The 25676-nt window shown below is 37.6% G+C and overlaps 1 protein-coding gene across 1 annotated transcript in view; it reads right to left on the bottom strand.

Moving 5' to 3' along the window:
- LOC125231071 (probable G-protein coupled receptor CG31760) overlaps positions 1–14740 on the bottom strand; it is a 197663-nt gene extending 182923 nt beyond the window's left edge. Inside the window, exon 1 of the mRNA XM_048136416.1 lies at positions 14434–14740. The gene's annotated coding sequence lies outside the window, so the exon portion shown is untranslated. The remainder of the gene's footprint in view (positions 1–14433) is intronic.
- Positions 14741–25676: the final 10936 nt, after the last annotated feature.

The raw sequence follows: 25676 nt of genomic DNA, 5'->3' as shown, positions 1-25676 counted from the left end.
AAACTTAAACACTAAATAACCTAGGGTATGGTGCCACCCCGGACCGCAGCTGGCCCAAAAATTCCCATAACACTGGCCGCGTTGCCCCGTTGAACAGCCAGGGAAATTTGTTGGACCAGGTACGATCCGGAACGAGGATCGCAACCCCTGCCTCTAAGCCCTATTATCTAACACCTATCTACTAATACCTATCATAGTTATTATAGTTGACTAAGTGTCAAAGACTATCTAACACTGAAAAGTCAGCACTTATAGTTTAGTCTGTGGTGTCCTAATTGACAGATTAAAGTCGACGAGTAGAAACAAAAACTTAATACGAGTGAGTCCCTTACTAGCATGCTAAAAACAGAAGTCCCATTCTGCTAATTAAAGAAAACATGACGAACTTCTCAAAGTGATCTTTGAAAGACATTTCCTAACTATAGACAGGGTAAAAGAGACATTCTCTGAAGCAAAGTAGGTACCTGAGGAAAAAGCCCGTTGAGTAAAGGCGCTATGGCGCCCGGCCTCGGGCAAATGCACCGGCGACCTGAATCACGTTACGCTGAAAGGCGCGATTATGCAACACCGGTGCAATGCTATTAAAAGTAAGCACGATGTAAGTTTCTAAGTTTCCCTGGAAAGTGGGGACAGGGTAAATAAACAAAGGTTTTTCTGTGCAGGTTGCAATGGGTGAATGTTAGTGCAGGTATCTAAATAGATAACTGTTACATATGTGGAAAGGTGATCGTTTCATGTTTTATAGATTCGACATACTTATTTATCTGAGAAGTATTGACATCGTACTTCGTAACGATGTGGCTTTATACGGGCATCTTTATATCGCTGGTGTCAGTAACACCGCTTGGCTGTGCTAAGCGAGCCAAGCGTGCACTCTATGCGACCAATCGCGCATATGGTGTGACAGGGATAACGCGCCATCGCGCTATTGTGCTGTCCCTGTCACACCAGTTATGTAACATTTATAACAGCCAGTGTGGGAGCACCATGATGCGAACTCATCGGTCAATCGCGATGTAGCGTTCCACCAAGGCACGTCAAACGAAATTTTTCAGTTTAAATTACATTAATTGCCTTGTTTTCTTGTTGTTTCTTGACTATTTGTCACGCTTACAAAACATTTATAATTGCAATTAATAGAAGGAATGAATATTTTCGATGCCATTCCAGCAATAGCTGGAAATAGGTAGGTCAGGGACGGATTCGAGGTAAGACCCGCCCACCCTACTTATTTAGCTTCAAGCTCAAATTAAGTTTAATAAATAATAGAATTATCTATTTTGAAGTAAATAAGACAAACAATCATTTCAGGATTATTGTTTAGCTAATGAGATACCTTTTAGATTTTTGAAATACCCTAGCCTAAGGTTTTTTTTTACCGACATGACCGGAGCAAACTGAGAGAGTATCATTAGTTTTAAAAAAATCAAGTAATTATGAAATAGTGAAAAATGAAAATGCTACTCTGAGTTAGCTTAGCATTTATTTAAGTTCAATTCATGGCTGTTTATTAATCATTTAGCCATGCCTGTGCCAGGCACAAGAAAACGTCATAATTTTGCACCAGGGCTGTCAAAACTTGCGTCAACCGAATTTCGTAGGTTCTACCTATTTTCATTTCTGGTCGTTTAAGGTCTGACCAAAGATATATGACTAATGTCAGGAGGGCGCTGTTATTCAGATGTATGCGGTGACAGTTCAGTATAGTATGGCGAAAATAGTTCTAATGAAATTCCGCAACATGGCGCGTTTTTTTTTTCAGTGCTTGGTGAGGGTCAATCGGTCCTCGCTAGGAGTACGGGCGGCCGATTGCCATTTTATAGTTTCGAAGTGTGCGTTTTATTTAGGTTTGGTTGTGTGGTCTGTTAGGTTAGGTTGGTATTACAAAACATGGCTCGTAGTCATATATTTCTGGTCAGTCTTTAAGGTGCTAATTGTTATTCAGCAAATATTGTTTTTTTAATTTTCTTTCAACTTGCGGTCTAAATTTTGCATGAAGCTTGATCGGTGGAGCGTCTATCATCTAATTAGTAGGTTGGATAAGTCTACCTACCTGCCTTTGAAACAATGTGCAGAGAAGCGTGTACCCAGTCGTAGCAAAGGATGGATTACGAGAGGTAACACTGTTTATTTATGTTCTGTTTGTGTTTTTATGCTATCTGAATCGGCAAAACAGAGATCTAATGAATTAGATTGATTCGATATAGGTTTAACAATAACAAAGGGTTGCAAATATTTTAGGACCACATTTAGACACCTCTCCTTAATGAGTTTATTTAGTACTTATAAAGGTACGTATTTATAAAACAATGCTTATAAATAAAAAAAAATATTCTAAACATTATTGTAGTACCTATTCATTACATTACATTGTTTAGAAACCGTGTATCAAAGGAAAAAAATATTTTTTATAGCGAATACGGTGTATCTTTAACCTATATGTAGAAATTAGCTTCTCCATAAATATTTGGGAGTTTTGGTAATAACCTATGTATTTCTATAATCTTTAACAACCAATAGCATCATTAAAGTTGATATTGAGAAGCATAGATTTCATATAGCCTATTCATTAGTATGACACACACACACAGAGAGAGATGTCATAAATGGCATCATCGTTTAAAAATGATCACAATTATTGGTAGGTCTACATTACACTCAGTTGACCTACTTATATACTGTACTCATCACTGTAATTATGTCAATCATTGCTTACAGACCTTACAGTTTAACAAAGTAGTTTCCTTCTTTTATAGTTACATATTTCACTGGTGACGGGTTAAGAATTTCACCACCCCCTTTCTTCTCGTGGATGTCGTAGAAGTCGACTATGGGATATGGGTTAAATTGTGGCGTAGACGAGAGGCTGGCAACCTGTCACTGCAATGTCACAATTTGGATTTCTTTCAACCCCTTTTTGCCAAAAGTGGCACTGAAACTTGAGTAGTTCACGTGCTCTGCCTACCCCTTTCTGGGATACAGGCGTGATTATATGTTGCATTTATTTCACTGAAAATATGCGAGTTTTCTCAGCAGGAAACCAATCAAAGCCTATTTGTCGGATACACAAAATCTCCTGTTCATCAAATCCTGCGTCCCAATTTAACGCGCTATGTACGAAGTAAATATTTATCACCCCCAGTGACTTTCGCTTTGAATATTTATAAAGCTGCCAAATAAACACATGTGACTTTTTACGCACCCCGAGTATCAATCATTTGCATATAAATTATTAGGAAACGGTCACAGGTGAAATTATTCTGAAGGGCTAGTCCACAACTAACTTTATAAAGTACTCTCGCTCGTTTTTTGCCCAGAATATGCAAGTTGTGGAATGAGCTAAGGTGTTCCCCTTGCGCTATGAAATGGGGTTCTTCAAGAAGCAGGTATTTAGGGTTCTCAAAGGTCGGCAACGCATAAGTGACTCCCCTGATGTTGCTTATGTCCATGGGCGGCGGAGGCGGCTCGTCTGTTCGTTTGCTACCTATTTCATAAAAAGAAGGCATTCGAACGTACATTTTATGGTCCAGGTTTATTTATTCGGGTTGGTCTCATATTGGAATACTCTCCTAAAATTTAGGAGGGAAATTAGGTATAGGTTACATACTTTATACAGTATGTCTGCCCGGTGTAGCCTTATTTGACGTCCAAACACGCTTACTCAAAATAAAATATTTTTCCCCTCACTAGCTAAAACACGTATTTTGTCCTTCAATACCAGCGGGTAAAATCGCATTTTATCCACTAGTGGATAAAGTAATTTGACCTTGAATATAGTAATTTTTTCTGCTTTAAAATTGATAAAAGTGAGTGAATCTAGTGATGACGATGATTTACCACCTATGGTGGAACTACTGGAAGCAGTGATAAACGCGTTTCTTGCGTTGTACATTCCTCGCTATAGTGAGGGAAAAAGTTTTGTGTTACACACGGGTGCAAATGTATTTTACTTCTCGTGTGTTAAAAAACTCGCAAGTTCAGGATTCTATTCTCGAACCACTCGCTTCAACTATAGAATCCTTTCGCTTGCTCGTTTTTCAATTCCACACTCGACGTTAAAATACAACTTTGCACCCTTGTATAACAAATAACTATTTCTTATCTATTTAACATATTAAAAATATATAAATTACATTGTATAACAAATAACTATTTCTTATCTATTTAACATATTAAAAATATATAAATTACAACTTCAGGATTCTATTCTCGAACCACTCGCTTCAACTATAGAATCCTTTCGCTTGCTCGTTTTTCAATTCCACACTCGACGTTAAAATACAACTTTGCACCCTTGTATAACAAATAACTATTTCTTATCTATTTAACATATTAAAAATATATAAATTACAACTTCGTGCTAAAACCTATCTAAAATGACTTCATAAATTTTTCCATTACCGTATCTCCTATAAGCTGCGGTAAAATTAGGTATTTGATTCTTGTCTGTATATAATGATATAGGTAAGAGATAAGCGCGTGACCTTTTTAACTATGTACAATAAATTGTACACACTACAGCTACATGATTCACTCGTTCAATCTTGCAAATTGATTCGAACTTGTGTTATTTGTCAGCGTGCACTGGCCGCACCGTAATTGCGTTTGTGTGCAGTATTGCATCCTAGATTGATAAACTAGGTAAATATGTGTACAACTACCAAAGACATATTATGTAACTCCGTATAGACAGCTACATTACAATCTAAGAAAAATGGCGTTACACCTTTGGGGGACGCTCGGCTAGATGGCGCTAATACTAATATTTTAACACATATCAAGCTAAGAATATGGGCCAAATTGTCAAAACTGAGGTCCGAAAGTTTTAAGCCTGTGTCGAGAGATGGCAGTCTATGCACTGTGGTTACATATTTTACTTTGACAGTAACTCTCTATAATACTTGATCCTCTTAAACAGCTACCGATATACAATATAGGACGGAATACCGACCGACATTGTAATGTCGCTGATAGTTTATTTGGTCATATAAATACGTACAAGTACCAAGTTACCAACACACGACATAAAGTTTAAACAAGGAGACGGGTAGGCAAATGGAACAGATTAAATACCTATGCAGGAAAAAGAGACAGAGTTTCAATAAAGAATAACCTAACCACAATTTTTTTTTTAAACCCCGACCGCGACATAGTGGACCGATTTTCATGAAACATGGCTAAGAACACTCCCGACTAACTCAGCTTTCAAACAAAAAAAACGAAATCGAAATCGGTTCATCCGTTCGGCAGCTACGATGCCACAGACAGACACACACAAACAGACAGACAGACAAACAGACAGACACGTTGTTGACGCCGTATAGTTTTATTTCATACATTTCTTATGTATTTCACAGTTTGTTCAGTACACCAATAGATGGCATTAGTGGTAGCGATTTTGTAATATTAATTTGGTTTATTTAGGTAAAAAATGTCTCTAAAATACTTCAAAAAATATTAGAAATAACCTGAGTATGAAAATATGTGCATTTATGTACAATTAACATTATTTTGGTTATTGAAAATTAATTTAAAATGTACTCAATAGATGTCTCTTTGTTCCGAGCACGCAAGTCTGAATCGCGGTGTTAAGATTTTTTAGCATTCATATATAAGGTCCGAGGAACAAGGTGTCATCAGTTCCAAATCAGTTCTCAACCAGTCAAGCAATATGTGAGTGTTATACATAGTGTTAAGTAACTAGTGGTGGTAATAAAGTAAAGTGTTTTATAAGTGGTGTGTGTCATTTTTGGACCTTTTACATGGTCCTTCGAGCCGGATAGATGGCTATTCGGTTCTAGTGCTCGACGGCAGAGGGCACTGTTCGGGTGCAGCAACTCGACGTCAACCACGGCCTGACGTCATCGGCAGCGACAACATCGTGTGCGGCGACATCGGGTGACTTCGTAAGCGGCGTCATCGGGTGACTTCGTAAGCGGCGTCATCGGGTGACTTCGTCAGCGGCGTGTACATCGTGTGACGTCAGTAGTGGTCAAAGTGTGAGTGCCAGTGGTCAATTGTGAGTACTTTATTATTCATTACTGAGTGAGGACTTAGAAAATTTCATATGAAACTGGACTTAGAAAAAATTCAATCCGATCGAGTCGAGACTTAGAAAATTCAGATCAGTAGCCAGGACTTAGAATATTTTTGTTGTCAAACACTTAGAAATATCACAATGGAGAAACTTATCAAAATACTGGATGACTTGCAGTCTAGAATTGTTCGCGATTTTGAAAACTTCAAAAAGTCTCCCAAAGAACGACGCAACTCTATTGATTATCTAAATACTAGATTGGAATTATTAGAGGAATTATGGTTGCAATTTTCACGCACGCATACGCATATTATTCAGAACAGCGAATCGGAAGCTTTAACCCAAAGCCCATATATTATGAATAATGTCTATGATGACACTGAAGAAACATACATAAATTACAAATGCCTTGTCAAATCTATCCTCAGCAGCATCATGCCAGCTTCCTCATCCACACCGTCAAGCATGAGAGTCTCTGAGTCCGGTACTTCAAGCATCAAAGTTGAAGAACGTATCAAACTTCCCAAGATCACAATACCGACGTTCTCCGGCCAGTATGCTGAATGGGTGAGTTTTCGGGACATGTTTGTTTCGTTGATTCATAAGAACAAGGATCTTGATGATGTTCAGAAGTTACATTACTTAAAAGGGCATTTAACTGGCGAAGCTGAACAGTTGTTGAGACACATTCCAATCACCAAGTATAACTACATCACCAGTTGGGAGCAACTTGACAAGCGGTACAACAACAAGAAATATTTATCAAACTGCATCCTGAAACGATTGTTGAGTCAACGCAATTTGGCTACTGAATCTGCTACAGCTCTTAAGGAGTTATTAGATACAACCAACGAGTGTCTACAAGCGCTGAAGAACTTAGGCATCGATGTTAAGAGTTGGGACGTTATTATTGTGCATCTAATGTGTTTAAAGTTAGATGCTGAGTCGCGAAAGCAATGGGAACTGAAGTCAATTGAAACCAACAATGAGCTTCCAACTTATGAGCAATTTCAAGCTTTTTTAGAGTCACGTTTTCGCGCATTGGAGTTCATTGACCCAAAGCTTTCCAGACCCAGCACCAACGCTCACCAAGCTTCCAGCTCTACTGTAAAGGTGCATCATGTTTCAGTTGTAAAAACCCAATCTTGTGCATTTTGTTCTGACGCCCATAAGATAAGTCATTGTAAAGAGTTTGCTAAACTTGACACTGATGCTCGTCGTGGTTTTGTCCAGTCACACAAGCTTTGCTTTAACTGTCTAGGATCTCATCACTCAGTATATGCATGCCGTCAATCGTCTAGATGCCAAATTTGCCAAAAGAAACATCATTCATTATTGCATTCCAGAAATAACACACCAGCAGCTGAGTCTCAGGAGACTCAAAATACAAATCACTCAGCTGCCTCAAATGTAGTTGCACCTACAGCTACATCTCACTCATCGCCGAATGATGAATCCACTACCACTAAAATCAAAAGCCATTTTTCGACATCTTAGGTTGGTTTTACTACCAACAGCATTAGTTAATGCCACATCGAAATCTGGTAAACTCATAACACTCAGGTGCTTTATCGACCAAGGATCAGAAGAGTCGTTCATCAAAGAGTCTGCGGTTCATCTGCTCGGACTGCCCAGGATTCCCAACAAAAGCACAATCACGAGACTATGTGAAGATGAAGAGGAGAGTTCCGTGAGCTCTAACTCGTCGGTGAAGTTAACAATCACATCTCGCGTAGACTCTGATTTTAAGGTAAGCATCAATGCTTTTGTGTTAAACAAACTCACATTGAATCTTCCTGAGAAACGAGTCGATGTTGAGTCTTGGTCCGAGCTCTCGAGTTTAAGTTTAGCAGATCCAACATTCAATGAACCGGGACAAATCGACTTGCTGCTTGGTGGAGAAGTTTATAGTCAAATACTCATGAGCGGTGTATTCAAAGCTCCACAAGGAGGACCCATCGCTCAGAAAACTTCCTTAGGCTGGATCATTTCCGGGCCGGTTCACTCAGGTGAGTCGGAATTACACAATAAGATCAGAGCTAACCACATTCATGTCATTGACAGCGAGGTTCGGAGGAAGCCTTCGAAGCTCGAGGCTGATCTTTTTGCGCCAGATCCAAAGAAGAAGAAGAAAATACACACTAAGGAAGAAAAGAAGCATGAAGAAACTTTTGCTGCCGCTACTAACAGGGAGTGTAGTGGTAGGTATTCAATCAAGTTACCTTTACGCGAAGAAAATATACGGTGCGCCAAAGGTAAACTTAATTTTGCAGCAACCAAACAAGAAACTCAGCTGAAAGAGAGGTACAAGAAAGCAGCTGCCCACATCCACGGCAATGCTTCTTCTTCGGCAAGAAACAGATCCTCTAACAACTTCAGACAAGCAACCTGGAACAATAACAAGCAACGATTGATGGTAAATCATCATTATTTTAGAAATATAGGAAGCAACTTGGAGTTTATTTGGCTAGCGCCAGTTATTATCTGGCCGAAGTTATTCTACTACAGCAATCCTCATCACCTTCATGTAGTAAGTATTCCAGCTACCTGAATCCCAAAGTACGTTCTATTACCTCCACCTTCTAGTGATTTAAATGTCAATAATTTCGTACGACAGTGAAATCTCATCATACTTCTGAGAGTTCTGAGTCAGCTATTGGTGTTGTGGCTTTGTTCAAAAACGATTAAATATTTTGCATCTAGATGGTTGTGAGGAATGCATAAAAAACGTTCAGGTACGGACAACATCACACGAGTAGTCAGTTTTGTGTAAAATACGTAAAATCCCTCCTTCATTTTATTGTTATTAAAATTGCATTTTTTTATCAAATAATATTATTTTAATTGTTTCAATCTTGTATAGAGTAACTAATTTCAGAACATATTCCTTAATGTTTCAGATAAATGTAATAGGCATGTCAATGTTGTGTTTATGTAATCACTTGCCTTTGTATTTATCTGTTAGATCATGCCATGGTGGGCGGAGTTAAGAACAAACTGCTTTGTTCTTGGTGGGCGGTATGTTGACGCCGTATAGTTTTATTTCATACATTTCTTATGTATTTCACAGTTTGTTCAGTACACCAATAGATGGCATTAGTGGTAGCGATTTTGTAATATTAATTTGGTTTATTTAGGTAAAAAATGTCTCTAAAATACTTCAAAAAATATTAGAAATAACCTGAGTATGAAAATATGTGCATTTATGTACAATTAACATTATTTTGGTTATTGAAAATTAATTTAAAATGTACTCAATAGATGTCTCTTTGTTCCGAGCACGCAAGTCTGAATCGCGGTGTTAAGATTTTTTAGCATTCATATATAAGGTCCGAGGAACAAGGTGTCATCAGTTCCAAATCAGTTCTCAACCAGTCAAGCAATATGTGAGTGTTATACATAGTGTTAAGTAACTAGTGGTGGTAATAAAGTAAAGTGTTTTATAAGTGGTGTGTGTCATTTTTGGACCTTTTACACACGTCAAACTTATAACACCCCGTCGTTTTTGCGTCGGGGGTTAAAAAGTGGAGATTGTGATATCAATAAAGAGAATGACCATGAAATTGGACCATTAGGACGTCAACAGGGCACAGAATGCAGAAACACGCTCCATTGAATCCAATAAGTATAAGATTTATAAGATATCTCCTCCACGGGACAGGCATCTGCCTAGTGTGGAGGTCAGTTTAATTGTATACATGACTGTGTTTTCTTGGAAATAAACAAATTTTATTTTTTTATTATTATATGTTAAGTATACCTACAGTCTTCAGTTAGCTCGTTAGTTACATACATTTCCATCGAATAAGTACGTCATGCTTTTCGAAACATCAGGTACTATATTCAGTATACGCAAAAGGTTTAATCCGTATCTATAGGTTTTATTTCATAGATATTTTAGGATCATCTAAAAATATCACAAAACAGGTCCTGTGTTTCTAAAGGATAAACTATTCGCCAACAGTGAGATAAAGTTAGAAGTTCCACTGAAATTTCAATTGGGTAGCAAAAGTGATATACAGGGTGAAATAAAAAGGACCAGTCAAACTTTGCATAGTGACTTTTGAGGTCATCATAATGAACAACTTTTATTACGGGACCAGTGCTGAAATCGCAAAAAAAAATTGGCTATTTCATAAATTTCGATTGTTATGATGCCGCTAATTTTTATACCTGTTTTTATTGAATTCCGTTAACTTTAAGGGAAGGTTCTTTAGATCAAATACAATTAATTTCTCTAAGAAACTAGCGTCTTAACTCTTACGGTTATCGAGTTATTAAAAAAATAAAGATAATTACTGAACACGTGTGTGACAACCTTTACCAATTCCTAATGTTATTTGTTTTGACATGTGTCGTCAATCACTTTGACACTAACTTGAATGTTATTCTTAAGGGTCTCTCACACTGATAAATTTATTTATTATGTATGAAAATGATGAAATTTTTTTTTGCGAATTTAACTAAAAGTGATATACAGGATGGTTCCTGATAATGAACCCTACGTGTCGAATTTAACGGAAAACAAAAAAAACACGGTGTTGAACAGCCAATTTCTTTTTTCGAGATTTCAGCATTGGTCCCATAATAAAAGTTGTTCATTATGACCTCAAAAGTCACTATGCAAAGTTTTAACGGTCCTTTTTATTTCACCCTGTAAAGTCCATGCCCTTTAATAAATGCGCATTTTTCTTAATATGCCTGCCAACGACGCGACTTGATGGCTAACATTAAAACATTTCCAAATAAACCAATTATACTTCAGCGTCTTTCTCAGGAAGAACAGAATAATTGCGTATTTTTCATGTTTATAAGTGCCGAAGCAACGAGAAGGAAAAAATAAAAATAAAGGGGAAGTAAATTGTAAAATATTACTGTCAGAAAGATCATTAGCTTGTGACAAACGATGCCTAATGATGATTGTTTTTCCTCATCACTCATAATTTTAATTAGGGATGTACCGACTAGTCGGGAAACCCGACTATCCGGCCACATTTGTAGTCGGCGATTAGTCGGCGACTAGTCGGCAAAAAAAGGCCGATTAGTCGGCACATTATAAGTGATAGAAAAACAGTACAAACATAAATTAACAGCTGATATTGTTGTATTATGAACCTATTTGTTATGTTGTTAGTCAAAAGAACAACTGCGGTAATCACAGAAAGAAATGTCCTACCAAGGACTATCGGTTTCATAGGCAGGATTCCTACCCACTTAAGCCAAATCGTTTGTTAAAAAATGGAAATTGTATATCAATATTCTCATTGACCTTTGAACCTTTAAAAAATAATGAAAAGCGCCAACAAAGGACCAATGTAATTCAAAAAATTTGATAAATTACTCGAAAATTATGTTCTGGCCGACTAGCCGACTAGTCGGCCGACTAATCGGCCACCCAAGCGCCGACTAGTCGGTAGTCGGCCTAGTCGGCCAAATCAATAGTCGGTACATCCCTAGATCTAATATTATTGCGTACCTCTACCCGTGTCGCCCGGGTATGTTAGGCAGCGTTCCCACTTAAGCGTCGCGTGTCTCGGGGCGCGCAACGGACGTCCGCGCCACGCCGCCTGAATGTAATTCAAAAAACGTCTCCTCAGTACATTTTGTATAGGAAGGACGTAAGACGCGCCGCCAAGCGCCACGCCGCCTGGGGCGCGTCTTACGTCCTTCCTATACAAAATGTACTGAGGAGACGTTTTTTGAATTACATTCAGGCGGCGTGGCGCGGACGTCCGTTCCGCACCTCAGGACATGCGTCTCTTAGATGTGGCCGGTCCCTAAGAGCTGTCACTGCGCTGCGATATCATAATGTCGTTTATTTTTTTCAATTTCTTCATTGCTAAGACTCTTTCAGTGAACAGCAGTTTTATTGTAATATCCTAACAATTGTGGGCATTACAGGCGTGAGTTGGTGTGTATGTGTAATTGAGCAGATGAGTAATAATTAATAAGGGAGTGGGTGTTACCTTTGCCTACGATGTTATTATTTATTTACCTAATTTCACGTTATTAACACCACTCAGCCTCGGATTATTTGAGGAGAATGTGTGGGTGTTGCTCGTGTACACGAGAAAATCGTCTTACGCTAAGAAATTACAGCTTTATCTCAGCGACCCTCACTGCGCCTATCTGTGAACTCTGCGCGATATGATCATGATCCACTTACTATAAGTAATAACTAGAGATTAGGTTGGCTCAATCTACTTAGTGCAATTCCAACTTGTCAAAAATATTGTGGTCATGTTAATAATATGGTACAGATGCAGTGCGAACATTTTTGCTTTCGTGTTGTTACGCAAAACGTACGAACTTGTCATGCTATTTCAGTCAGCCTCAGTACAATATGTACTGACATTGACTGAACTAGCATAACAAATACGAAGGAGACCCTTGCTCGTATTTTTTTCGGAAACGTTCGTATATGTGATGCTAGTTCATCACAGATTCAATCATGGGAACTACCGAACTAAGTATACCTACTTTGCAACAGAGCCAATTGCGTATAAGTAGTTCGTCACAGAGCGTCAACGAGTGTAGTCTTGGCTAGAGGCCCTGGAAACTTAATGTAATAAAGTCGAACGAAGGTTGATCAACAATTCAGTTAAGTTTTCATGGCAATTGCTTTCGGCTGACGATAGATCAAAGAATCGTTAATAGCGTTAAAGTTAAACTCTATACGACGGTTACGCTACCGGACCCTCTACGATATGTTTTTCGTTAGCGTAAATGTCACTATATATATAGTATTTTATGCAACCGGCGTTTAAAGGAGGTCAAAAAAGACGAGTGGCGTACCAATTTGAGGCGAAGCCGAAGATTGTTAATAAAGACGCCACGAGTATTTTTTTTTGACTCAGTTAAACACCGTTTCATACAATACTTTTCCAGTAACGTTATAACAATGCGCTCCAATGGATACAAAGCCAAACAATGCGTTTTCAATTTTTTCCTTACTGCGCGCGTGCGCTAGAAGCTTGAGGGGGCTGGCTTTGGGGAATAGACTTTTATGTAGGGTTTTAAAGATCTATACACAACTCTGTAATGAATAACAGTTCGGGACAGGAGAAGAAAAAATAACATTCAATATATGGAGGTGAACAGCGCCCCCAAACAGTCCAAAAATCCATTTTCCGTGTCGTCTACGCTCTTTAGTAAGAGTAACATAGTATAAAATGTTAAACCCTCTTGGTAGACTTACCTAGTTGAATCATTTTCCTATAGCCATGTTTAGGTATATACCTTGAATACCTTATACCTTACAGATGATTCAAGAATAATACTTACTCGTACTTATAAGACGACGCAAGGAATGAATCGCTTCTATTAGTAAAAACGTGATAGGTAAAATAGGAATATATTAAATGGCGAGCGATATAACATTTTTTATATTCAGGGAAAATCCCACTTTCGCCAGGACTCGATCCTGCGACTTTTTGGATCACCGGTCCACAGACGCGAGACGCTCTGACCAACTGAGCAATGGAGACCTCCCGAGGTTCGAGGTCTGTCAGAGATATGATTTTTTGTACATGAAAACTCCTTTCAATAAAATCGAATTATAATTTGTTGATTAAGTTGACACTAGGTATAATAAAGCGGCCAAGAACATGTCGGAACATACTCAAATAGGCATAGAGATCCGAAATTGTCCTTATACCTTCACGAGTAGGAAAGGTACCTACCCAAAAAACCACTGACAAATTGACATCAAAATGGAGCTTTCCAGCACAAACGGAGCAAAGCCTAGCTCGGACGGACAGACAGACAGACACGAACAATTGAACTTGGTGAAACTATACATAAGGGTTTCTGTTTAACCGAGGAACACCTAAACGCGATATATTAAATTGAACTGTATCCTGATAATGGGTAATTAATTACTTGCGTATTTTTCATATTTTTTCCTGAGATTTGACCAATGCATGTAAAAAACTCATTAGATACCTATATTTATAAATATACACGTAGGTATTTAATATATTAGTTATACGCGAGTCTCTCGGGAGTTTTACAATTAAAATCAGAGATTAAGTGTATCTATATTCTCTAAAGTAAATCTGAAATGAGCTTTCAGCTTTCCATTATTTTTTTGCGTTTGACAACCCTGATTTTCATTTCATTGTCTACTCAGACGTTTAATGCAATATTTCACAAAATACCTACGTTTACCTTAACGTTAATCGTTTTGTTATTAGAGTAGGTATTGAAATACCTATTAGAATAGAATTTGACATTTAAATTCCTCGACGTACCTGCTATTGGTGCGTCCCTGGCAGGCGGTTAGATAACGTCATGCTCCAGGCTCCCAGGCCAAAGGTCGTAACCTTTAACCAGCGGCCCTCTTCAAAACAAAACACTAATCGATAATAACAAGAAAACAATAAAAATATACTTACGCCGAAATCCGTCGCGGCTCCTGACGCGATGTGATTTACTGTCCTCTCTTAGCACCACTAATCGTTCGCTTATGTACTCGATTTGTCAACATAACACTTTATCACTTAAAATGTCCCGATATTTAATTGCACCACTCGACTGTTTGATTGGCTCTCTGTGCCGCTCGGTTATTTAATCATTTTGCATGAAACGGTTCTGCCGGTAGCTCAGCCGGCGACGCGCGGTCTCCGCCGTGGTTCCCTGAAAACTGAAAGAGAAAAGCCTGAAGCCTACGGGAAACTGGAGCCTGGGAGTGAAAAGCGTTGAGCGCCCGAGAGGACCCGGGACATACTGCCGGCTTGCTCACTCGCAGTGACTCAGCCGTGAGTCAGACAAGGATTAACGGATTCCTATGTTCCTACGCCGCGCGGTGCGCCCCGAAGTTAGTCGGTAACGGGCGCCCGCGAGCGAAAGCTCAATGAACAACGACAATTCATTACATCAGTAGGTATATGAAAATGACAATTCTGAGATGCTTTTAGTGCCCTTCCGCTAAAGCGGTTTAGCTTGAAGTGCACGACTTCGTTTATCATATTCACGCTCTTTTCGCGCGGGAATGTTATTTCGCTGAATGCGCAACTCCGCGCTAGATAGACGAAACTTTTTTCGACTTTATTGCGGGGACGTAATTTAAAAAAAATAGATGTTTTAAAATTTAGATTGTTATTAAAAAAAGGTTTTAAAATAACTTACTTTTTTGTGACATTGGACATTTTTAAATCTTTTAAGTACAGTCAACCAATTGAAACCATAGGCCACTGTAGAACTATATGTCATAGTGCCGTTCTAAATCAGATTGTAAGAAATCTCTTACTGCTTGTCATTTTGACATGGTTGTAGAGTGGCCTAGGGTTCCAATTGGTTGACTATACCTATTATACTTTTTGTCTCATGAGTCATGATTGGTTTACCTAAAATACAAAATAGATTTTTTATAATAGAGACCTATCTACGAGTAATTAGGTCATGTTAGATGACAAACTATTGGAAATAACCTTTTCCCCTCACTAGCTCGGAAACACGTGTTTTGTCCTTTAATATCAGCGGGTAAAAACGCATTTTATCCACTAGTGGGTAAAGTAATTTGACCTTGAATAAAGTTAAATTAACTGCTTTAAAATTGATAAAAGTAGGTGAATCTAGAAATAAAGATGATTTTTTACCACCTGTGGGACTACTGGAAGCAATGATAAACGCATTTTTTGCGTTGTAGTTTCCTCGCTATAGTGAGGGGAAAAGTTTTGTGTTACACTCGGGTGCAAATGTATTTTACTTCTAGTGTGTTAAAAAACTCGCAAGTTCAGGATTCTATTCTCGAACCACTCGCTTCGCTCGTGGTTCAACTATAGAATCCTTTCACTTGCTCGTTTTTCAATTTCATACTCGGCGTTAAAATACAACTTTGCCCCCTTGTATAACAAATAACTATTATCTACGCTACGGTAGAGATAAGTGTGATACTGTGATGTAAACAAAAACTACCTTGTTTACTGACCTATCACGTGAATTCGAGATTATACTGTAGTTATAAGGCACATTTAATGTAGGTTTTCTACTTTACTTTTCACATCTGTATTATGAAAAAAAAAAAAAATTATAACGTTTAATAATATCTTCGCAAAATAGACTGCAGGTAGTACCTAGTAGGGGTAGGTCACGGAAAATGTCCTACGTAATTTTTAGGGTTCCGTACTGTAAAACACTCTGTTTAAATCAGATTTGTCTTTATTCATAAACCTTTATAGTTTACATCAATATTCAGAGTATTTCAGATTTAACTAATGAATCTAATGATGACAAGATCCGCCATCCTTTCTTGGACCAAACTCTATCTGTCAAAATAGTGATGTGCCCATTACCAGTGATGGGACTCTACACGTACCAAAAAGGTACAAACAAGAACCCTTATGGTGCGACTCTGTCCGTCTGTCACATTACTAAATATCTCGAGAACTACTAATGCTATCAAATTGAAATTTCAAATAGTTGTGAACATTTGTAAACCTCTACAAGTAGAAAGTATTTTTTTTTATTTATGAATTTTAATTGTAGAAAATGACCAAAATGAAAGGGGGTAAAACTGTAAACTTCAATTTACTAGGTTCTGCTAAATATTGGGTTGGTAAGAAAGTAATGAGCGATCGATTGAATTCCACATACAATTTTTGAGAGAGTTCTAGAATCTTCTATGGTCGAAAGTATATAAAGGGCGAGTCGCATAGTTTCTCGTCAGTCATGCACTAGCTGTCGCCGAGCTAATATAAGGAAGAAAATGGACGAATTAAAAGTGCATGTAAGGCATTGCTTACTATATGAATTTCAGTCTGGCCAATCAGCCGCCGAAGCAGTGCGTAATATATGTCAGCGTGTTGCTCCTGAAGTTGTGTCTGAGGCCACGGTGAAACGATGGTTCCAGCGGTTTCGTAGTGGCGACTTTTCATTATCAGATTTACCTAAGTCTGGTCGACCGGTGAAGATTGATGTAGCCAAATTAAAAACCTTAATTGAAGGAGATCCGAGGCTAACGAGTCGCACTCTTGCTACCGAATTAGGCTGCTCTCATGTCACCATAGAAACACATTTACACGAGTTGGGAAAAAACTACAAATACAGTGTTTGGATACCGCACGAACTTGATAGAGATCAACTAAACCGCCGTGCCGATATCTGCATACAACTTCTGTCTTTTCGCCGCACATTCAACTGGTTGGACCATCTTATCACTGGAGATGAAAAATGGATCTTATATATAAATCACACACGCAAACGTCAGTGGCTAGCTCCAAACGAAAAAGGAATAGAGGCACCAAAAACAGAGCCTCACCCGAAAAAAGTTATGCTGTCCGTTTGGTGGGATGTTCATGGTATTATTCACTGGGAACTCCTACCAAGTGGAATGACTGTTACCGCATCAGTATACTGTAATCAGCTTGAAAATTTAAACCAAAAAATCTGTCAGAATCGTCCACAGCATGCTAAAGTTTTTTTCTTACACGACAATGCTCGCCCACACATTGCAAAAGTGACTCGGCTAAAGCTATTGGAGCTAGGTTGGAAAGTGATACCTCATCCACCATACTCTCCAGACTTGGCACCTACGGATTACGCATTGTTCAGATCGCTAAGCAATGCCTTGAATGAAAAAAAATTCAATGATCAAGCCCATCTACGACAGTCCATAGCTGAGTTTTTTGAATCGAAACCTAAGAACTTCTTCGCCGATGCTATTCATTCTTTACCAGAACGATGGAGACAAGTAGTAGATAACGAAGGCCGTTATATTTTTGATAAATGATAAAAATTATAAATTAAATAAAAATTACAATATTGGTTATGATTCGCTCATTACTTTCTTACCAACCCAATATTACAGGAAAAATAAAATCGTGTTTGTATCTTGGAAACTTTTTTTAATTCACAAAAAACTTTTCAGCTTTTTACTTTCAATTTAACCACCCTTGCAGATATATATTGTACTTCAAATGAATACGAGATGTTACGTAAACCATCTTCTTTCAAATGAAGTAAAAACTGTTTAAATCTGTTAGCATAATAAAGAATTGTCCCTGAAAAACCAACAATACTATACAGGTCGCGCAAATTAGTTAGCGAATTCACCGAGAGATGACGCTATACATACACAATAAACAATAACGCTCTTTATTTAGTACTTCTAGCTTCTAGTAAAGTCATTAGAGTTATATGAGAAATATAAGATTATTTTAACTATAGGTAGTTTGAAAGAAAGTTTGTACGGAACCCTCTGTTTTTTTGTTCTAGTATCAATCAATCAATCGTTTATTGCAAACCACGTCGGCACCACATTTACAGGTGTTATAATATAAAAAGAGGTCGCATGGCACCCCGGTAGGGTACAGCAGTTATACATATAATTCATAACTAAAAACTTCTATGTTATTCCAAAATTATAACACTTATTACAGGTAGGTACCTAATGATAAGTTTATTACTACATAAGGTGACGGACCCAATCATGGACAGTTTAAGAAAAAAATTCGCCTGTTTTTGATATTTCACTGATAAATGTAAAAATTCTACCGCCAAGCGTGTTAAATCTTGAATGTCCTATCCTTCTTCTACATTTCAAGCGTATTGCAGAACAGATACTCCTATTGGTTTCTTCATAGTTAACAAATTAAAACTAGGTGTTTTTTCTCCAATTATGGACGGCAGTTCTCCAGTAATGGATCCCCCATTATGGACAGTGAAATAAGTTTAAAATTTTACTTTTAAAGCCAACTGATACGCAATTAGTCAATTTTATACACCATAAATACAACGGAGTTTGGGTTATTTTAACATAGGATTGTTTCTTGTAAATTTTGGTTTTGTAAATTGTTCCTTGTCCATCATAGGAGGTAGGCAATTTTTCGGGTCCAGTAATGGACACTCGCAAAATAACGTCATTTCTTTATATCTTTGGAGCAACAAACTAGTATGTTTTATACCTTATCTCATGCTTAATGCAGTAAGTAAAACGCATTCAAGATTACACCGTGCGTTATTTTTTTATTATTTTATACATGAACTCATCTCTCTTAGCAACATTACTAAGAATTCGTCTTGATATTTTTTTCAGTAAACTAGTGAATTTTATTTTGTCTCCAAATCCTTCAGAAATAACCGAATTAATTGAAACTTCAAAATGAAACAGCTCTACAACTCTAGTTTATGGTACATAGCCGTCAGGTTTTAGAAACTTATTTTAGATACTTATTTTTAAGTATTTGTGTTTTTTTGTCCATAATGGCATCACCGTCCATTATGGGGTATTTCACCTTACACAGGTACAATTTGGGTATATAAATTGCATTTAAAGTCATAGTAGACCATCCTGCATAAATTCTTGGAAAATAGTATCTTTTAAGTATCTAGAATTCTAGAACTTTAGTGTGGGGGTGCTATTTACTTTCTCCATAAGTACAATGTATTTTTTTCAGGTATCTAGTGTATCTACCAGCAAAGATTTATTATGCTACCAGCTAACAGGTATCTCGTATACATTACAGGGGGGAGGTAGTCTTTTGTTATGCTTATTTTTAGGGTTCCGTTCCGTAGTCAACTAGGAACCCTTATAGTTTCGCCATGTCTGTTCTGTCCGTCCGTCCGCGGATAATCTCAGTAACCGTTAGCACTAGAAAGCTGAAATTTGGTACCAATATGTATATCAATCACGCCAACAAAGTGCAAAAATAAAAAATGGAAAAAAATGTTTTATTAGGGTACCCCTCCTACATGTAAAGTGGGGGCTGATATTTTTTTTCATTCCAACCCAACATGTGATATATTGTTGGATAGGTATTTAAAAATTAATAAGGGTTTACTAAGATCGTTTTTTGATAATATTAATATTTTCGGAAATAATCGCTCCTAAAGGAAAAAAAGTGCGTCCCCCCCCTCTAACTTTTGAACCATATGTTTAAAAAATATGAAAAAAATCACAAAAGTAGAACATGATAAAGACTTTCTAGGAAAATTGTTTTGAACTTGATAGGTTCAGTAGTTTTTGAGAAAAATACGGAAAACTACGGAACCCTACACTGAGCGTGGCCCGACACGCTCTTTGCCGGTTTTTTGATCTTCACGTCACTGGTCGTCGTCTTTAGTCACGTCATGCGTCAGTTAGTAGTTTATTTTAGGGGGGGGGGGGGGGGGGATTAGAAAATTGGAATAAATCTGCTTGCGTAATATTTGAACGGGCCCCTGCTTTGATGAATAAGTTTAAATGACTATACGTTAAGTTACTTAAATGATATAACTGTCCAATAATGCATTTAGAGGGCATAAACTTTATGAACCAGAGCAATAAAGGCGAGTAGCCCGCGTACAAAGTTACGCGCCGCGCCGTAAACCGAAGTTACATACCGTACGGTTTTAATAAGTGCACGGTTCTGGAAAAGGCATTTTTTTTTTCATTTCTTTTGAAGGCGGAAATTCTCACGATTGTTTCTGTGGCTGTGATCGAAAGTATCGAAACACAATTTTAAAACTTGCACCAAAAATGAAAGCTTACCAAAAACTTACTTTTCACATCACCCATTTGGAAAGGGTAGTTACTTTATTCACTGTTAGGAGGGAGGAAAGTAGCACTTTTCTGTTCAAGGATTTTATGTAGCCAATATTAATTAACGCAACGACTTTTCTGTTCAAGGATTTTATGTAGCCAATATTAATTAACGCAACGACTTTTCTGTTCAAGGATTTTATGTAGCCAATATTAATTAACGCAACGACTTTTAAATTCTGTTCAAGGATTTTATGTAGCCAATATTAATTAACGCAACGAAAATGGTTTGCACATCATAATTGTGTAGATTATGTGCGTCATATTTTTACAACAGCGATAATTCGTATTTTAGGATTTCCTCATAGGTTATGTGAAAAGCACTATGCGTCACATGGTAGCAAAATTATTTCCACCATGGGCCTTGAATCCCTCACTATGCTCGGGATTCTATTTCAGAATACCGAGTAAGGGTTTCAATTCACGCCCTCGCTTTAAATATGTAATTTTGCTCCGTTGTACAGTACAGTCACCGGCATAAAGTGATGATTTCTGTACCTTGTCACTTTCAATCGTTTAACAATTTCGTATGACATTTCAAACAAGACGTTAATATGAAATGGTACAGCAATCATCACTTATTTATGCTGGAGACTGTAACACGATGTACCTACAGATGTAGTGCGAAAAGAGTTTCCTTCGTATTCTTACGGAAACGTACGAACGTGTCATGCTATTTCAGTCAGTCTCAGTACAAGACGTACTGACACTATCTGGGGCCCGTTTCTCGAAAGGTACAAGCCTTGTATTACAAGTGTGTTTCCATGACAACCCATACGATTTGACAGTTCGCGCACTTGTAATACAAGCATGCGCGGATCCAGGGGGGGGGTCATGGGGGTCATGACCCCCCCTGGAGCCTAGGTTGGCCATATAAATAGACCATGTGACCCCCCCCCCCCCCCCCCGAGGCCCGGGCCTTTACCACGTGACCCCCCCCTGGGCACGAAGCTGGATCCGCGCTTGAATACAAGGCTTGTACCTTTCGAGAAACGGGCCCCTGAACTAGCATGACAAATACGAACGTTTCCGGAAAATACGAAGGAAAACCTTTTCGCACTACATCTGTACTAGTTCAACTATTTTAGACCATTATAGGATTAGACGGTATACTCATAGCTGGGCATTAACTCGTTAATCCGTTAATCGTTAATTAACGAAGTTAACATTTCGATTAACGGAATAACTTTTAAGTTAACTCGAAAAAATGTTAACGGACTCGTTAACTTCCGTTAAATTTCTCCGAGTCCGTTAATCGTTAATCTAGTAGGGCACAGGCGCCATCTGCGCTGCGAAAAACCCGTTCTGAACGCTACTATAAAAGCCCGAAGTACGGCAAATCGGCAAATTTCTGATTTGCCGGTAAATCCTAGGTTTTACCGATGTCGATTGCTAAAAGTCCGAAATATTACCTAAAAAAGTATTCTTCACGTGGATTTGCTTTTGATTCGGTGAATCCTAAGCTTTACCGTGGCGACTGTTGTAGTGATAGGGCAGCAAATTCGAGCCCTATTTACGACCACATTCGCTTCCCTAGCCTCTACCGCCCAAAGTGCCACAACAGTCCCGTAGTCCCGTCACCGCCAGCATCTCTCCTGATCCTGACACAGCTCTTGGCAGTAGCTCAGGCGACTACTGCCTTCCACGTGCAGCCTAGAGTTCAATAGGCTAGCTGTACTTCGGCCTTTCACAGAAATATAATACGTTATAGTGGATACTGATGCAACTAAATATTTAAAGAAAAGTTCACTTTTTTTCACGTGTTAACGGATTAACGATTAACTTTAACTTACGTTAAATTTGTCGAAATGTATCGGTTTAACGATTAACGAAGTTAACTTTTTTAGTAACGGATTAGCGATTAACGAAGTTAACTATTTAATTAACGGTGCCCAGCTATGGGTATACTCTTGGGTCGGCGCGTTCGTTTTTCGTCACGTTCCTAAATTTGTCCGATTCTGGTTTCGTCAACCATTCTTTATTCGTCATGATCGTCGATAGTCTTTCTCAACTACGGACAATTTCGTTGTTCATCTTTATCTTAATCCGTCTCGTTCTTTACTCGTCATAATCTTCTTTTGGCATGTTCGCTGTTAAATCTGTTTTTCGTGTTTTTTCGTAGTCTTAGGTCATGACCAAATACGAAATGACGAAAAACGATTGAGTCGAAATAAGAAAAGGCCAACAACTCATTATGGTCAAAGACGATGACTGTAGGTAGACTAAGTTGACGAATGAAGAATGGCTGACGAAAGCAGAATCGAATAAATTTAGGAACGTGACGAAAAACGAACGCGTCGACCCAAGAGTATACCGTACCGATTAGACGGTAGCCTGTATTTTGAAACAGCTAGTAGTGATCGGTCCTTTAGATTAGGAAGCGTTATCTGTATGTTTATCACCTGCTGTGATGTTTGTTCACTTTTCGGCCATCGGGACCACTACCGGTAGAATAATACATTTCGATACAAGTGCGAAAAAGAGGAAGTTCGAAACGAGTGGCGATAAATTAAAACACGACCAAAGGGAGTGTTTTAAATCGACACGAGTTACGAATTTCCTTTTCGCACGTGTATCGAACGACGTTTTTCAGTACAGATGGCTCTCCGAAGTTTCGACCTGGCATATAATGAACCACTTCTCGCACTAGTACGTAAAAAAAACACCATCTGTACTGAAAAAGAGGAAGTTCGAAACGAGTGGCGATAAATTAAAACACGACCGAAGGGAGTGTTTTAAATCGACACGAGTTACGAATTCTCTTTTCGCACGTATATCGAACGACGTTTTTCAGTACAGATGGACCTCCGAAGTTTCGACCTGCCATATAATGAACCACTTCTCGCACTAGTGCATAAAAAAAACACCATCTGTACTGAAAAAATGTATAAGTACCTACAGGTAAACTGTGTTTTCAGTACAGATGGTGTTCTTTTTACGCACTAGTGCGAGAAGTGGATCATTATATGCCAGGTCGAAATTTCGGAGGGCCATCTGTACTGAAAAACGTCGTACGATACTCGTGCGAAAAGGAAATTCCTTCCAAAACTTCCTTTTTTACGCACTTGTATCGTAATGTACTATTATTAACTACTTCTCTACTTCAAGGTAGGTAGTAATAACAAACCAGTCTCATTATCAATCAATCGGTAAGATAACTAACAAGGGTACACACTGTTATACCATCGTTTGGGAAACCAAATCAATTACATTGACCAGCATTTAGCATCATTAGGCCTACTATTTGACTTCAACCAGATAACAACGCATATGCTTGTTCGAGAAATTAGCATGCTGATAAATAATACCGTACAGAGGCAGAAAATAGGTTCTTTGTTGGAATTTATACCAGAATAGTATATACTGTCATCTTTATTTAAATTTGAAATGCATAGTTTCATTATAATTCATAACTATTAAGGGGCCACAGCAAGCTTGGCTCTCCATACAAATTAACTAAATAATTTTTTAAAACGTAATTACAAAAAAACAAAACATGTAGGTTTGTTCCATTTAGTTCGTTTTATAACTTCTGGAACTATACATAATATACAGCCCAATAACACAAACAACAATACAACACGTTTTTAAAATGAGAATGAGCCTTCATAGGTAGTAGGCGAAATTTGACAAAGCTTGCCAGGGACTCTTAAAATTAATAATACATTTGATTTTTATGCTGCTTCTTAATCACATGTTTGGGAATGTTTTTGATATCATCTTTAACATGAAAACTATAAAATAATTATCTGCATGAATACATGCAAACTTTATGAGATTCTCAAGTCACAAATTGTATAATAAAATACTTATATGGTGAAAATGTATCAGATGCTAAGGCACAACATACAACTATATGCTTAAATCTACTAAGGCGTTTTTTATTACATAGTTTACTAGTTATATACGGTCTTAAATCAAATCTGTGCAAAATGTACACTTTGAAATTTAATGAGAAAATATTTGTAATAACATCATAATATCTTTACTATTAATAGTCAGTTCTAATGTTAGCATAAATTGCTGAATGCAGGTAAGTACTTACAAATAAAAAAGTAATATCAATTGGACGGATTGGATTTGCCACACACAAATTTACTTGTTGTTAAAGAAAATATTCTACTAAAGATATATGATATCACTTCATTAAAAATGTATGAAATGTATAAGTACCTACTAAAAACTAAGAAGAATGGATATACATACATACAATATTTAGGCTACTGCCATTTACTTACTCTGTTCAAAAGACACGTAAATATTCATCAAAAACAGTTATTATAAAATGTATAAAGTAGTTAAAACTAACAATTAAAATTGGACGGAACAAAAGTACAACACAAACATTTACAATATTGACACAATTCTCTTTTTTACCAGGAAAATACAGGTAATATACATAAAGATGGTATATTTTTTTATGTTATACATGGTCTGCAAACATGAATATATGGATAGTTTCAAAGTTAACAATTCAAGGTGAAATTGGTAATGCTAATATTCAAAAAGGCTTCCAGATTAGACTAACTGTAACATCATAATGCATAATGTTATTGTAGTGTTTTATTTTCCACACTCAATTAATCTAAAAGTAATGTTTAGAGCCGGTTGCATCTAACCGTCTGACACCGTTAAAGTTTATTGTATGGGAAGTTCCATACACATCTGCTGCATGCCGAAATGTGTCTGTCAAATGTAGTTGATGCAACTGGTTCTTATACACCGTTTGTTAGAATCCAATAAGAATCCAGTTGTGATAGCCATAACAGAAAAAATAGATTTTTTAAATATATGACACTAATAATTACAAAGTGGTTGTTCTAACTTTCAGCATTTGAATGAAAATATGTTAATTATTTTCATGATAGATTCTTCAAATGCATCAAATGTATGTAAAATGCATGTCTTTTCAGCCTTGTGAGATAACTTTTAATCTTAATTAACAGGGCCTAAACTTGAGCGCAGATGATGCAAAAATGAATACAGAAGAGCAACTAAACAATCACAACTGAATGACATTGTCAGTCAAAGATATTATGTACTGGGGGGCTACCATGAAGTGCTAAAACTTCAGGTACTGAACTGCTATAATTAAAGAAACTAGACTTTGGTAGATAG

The sequence above is a fragment of the Leguminivora glycinivorella genome, chromosome 11 (assembly GCF_023078275.1).
Source record: "Leguminivora glycinivorella isolate SPB_JAAS2020 chromosome 11, LegGlyc_1.1, whole genome shotgun sequence".
NCBI lineage: Eukaryota > Metazoa > Arthropoda > Insecta > Lepidoptera > Tortricidae > Leguminivora > Leguminivora glycinivorella.
The sequence above is the reverse complement of the archived record's forward strand: the minus strand, read 5'-3'. Positions and strand labels throughout refer to the sequence as shown.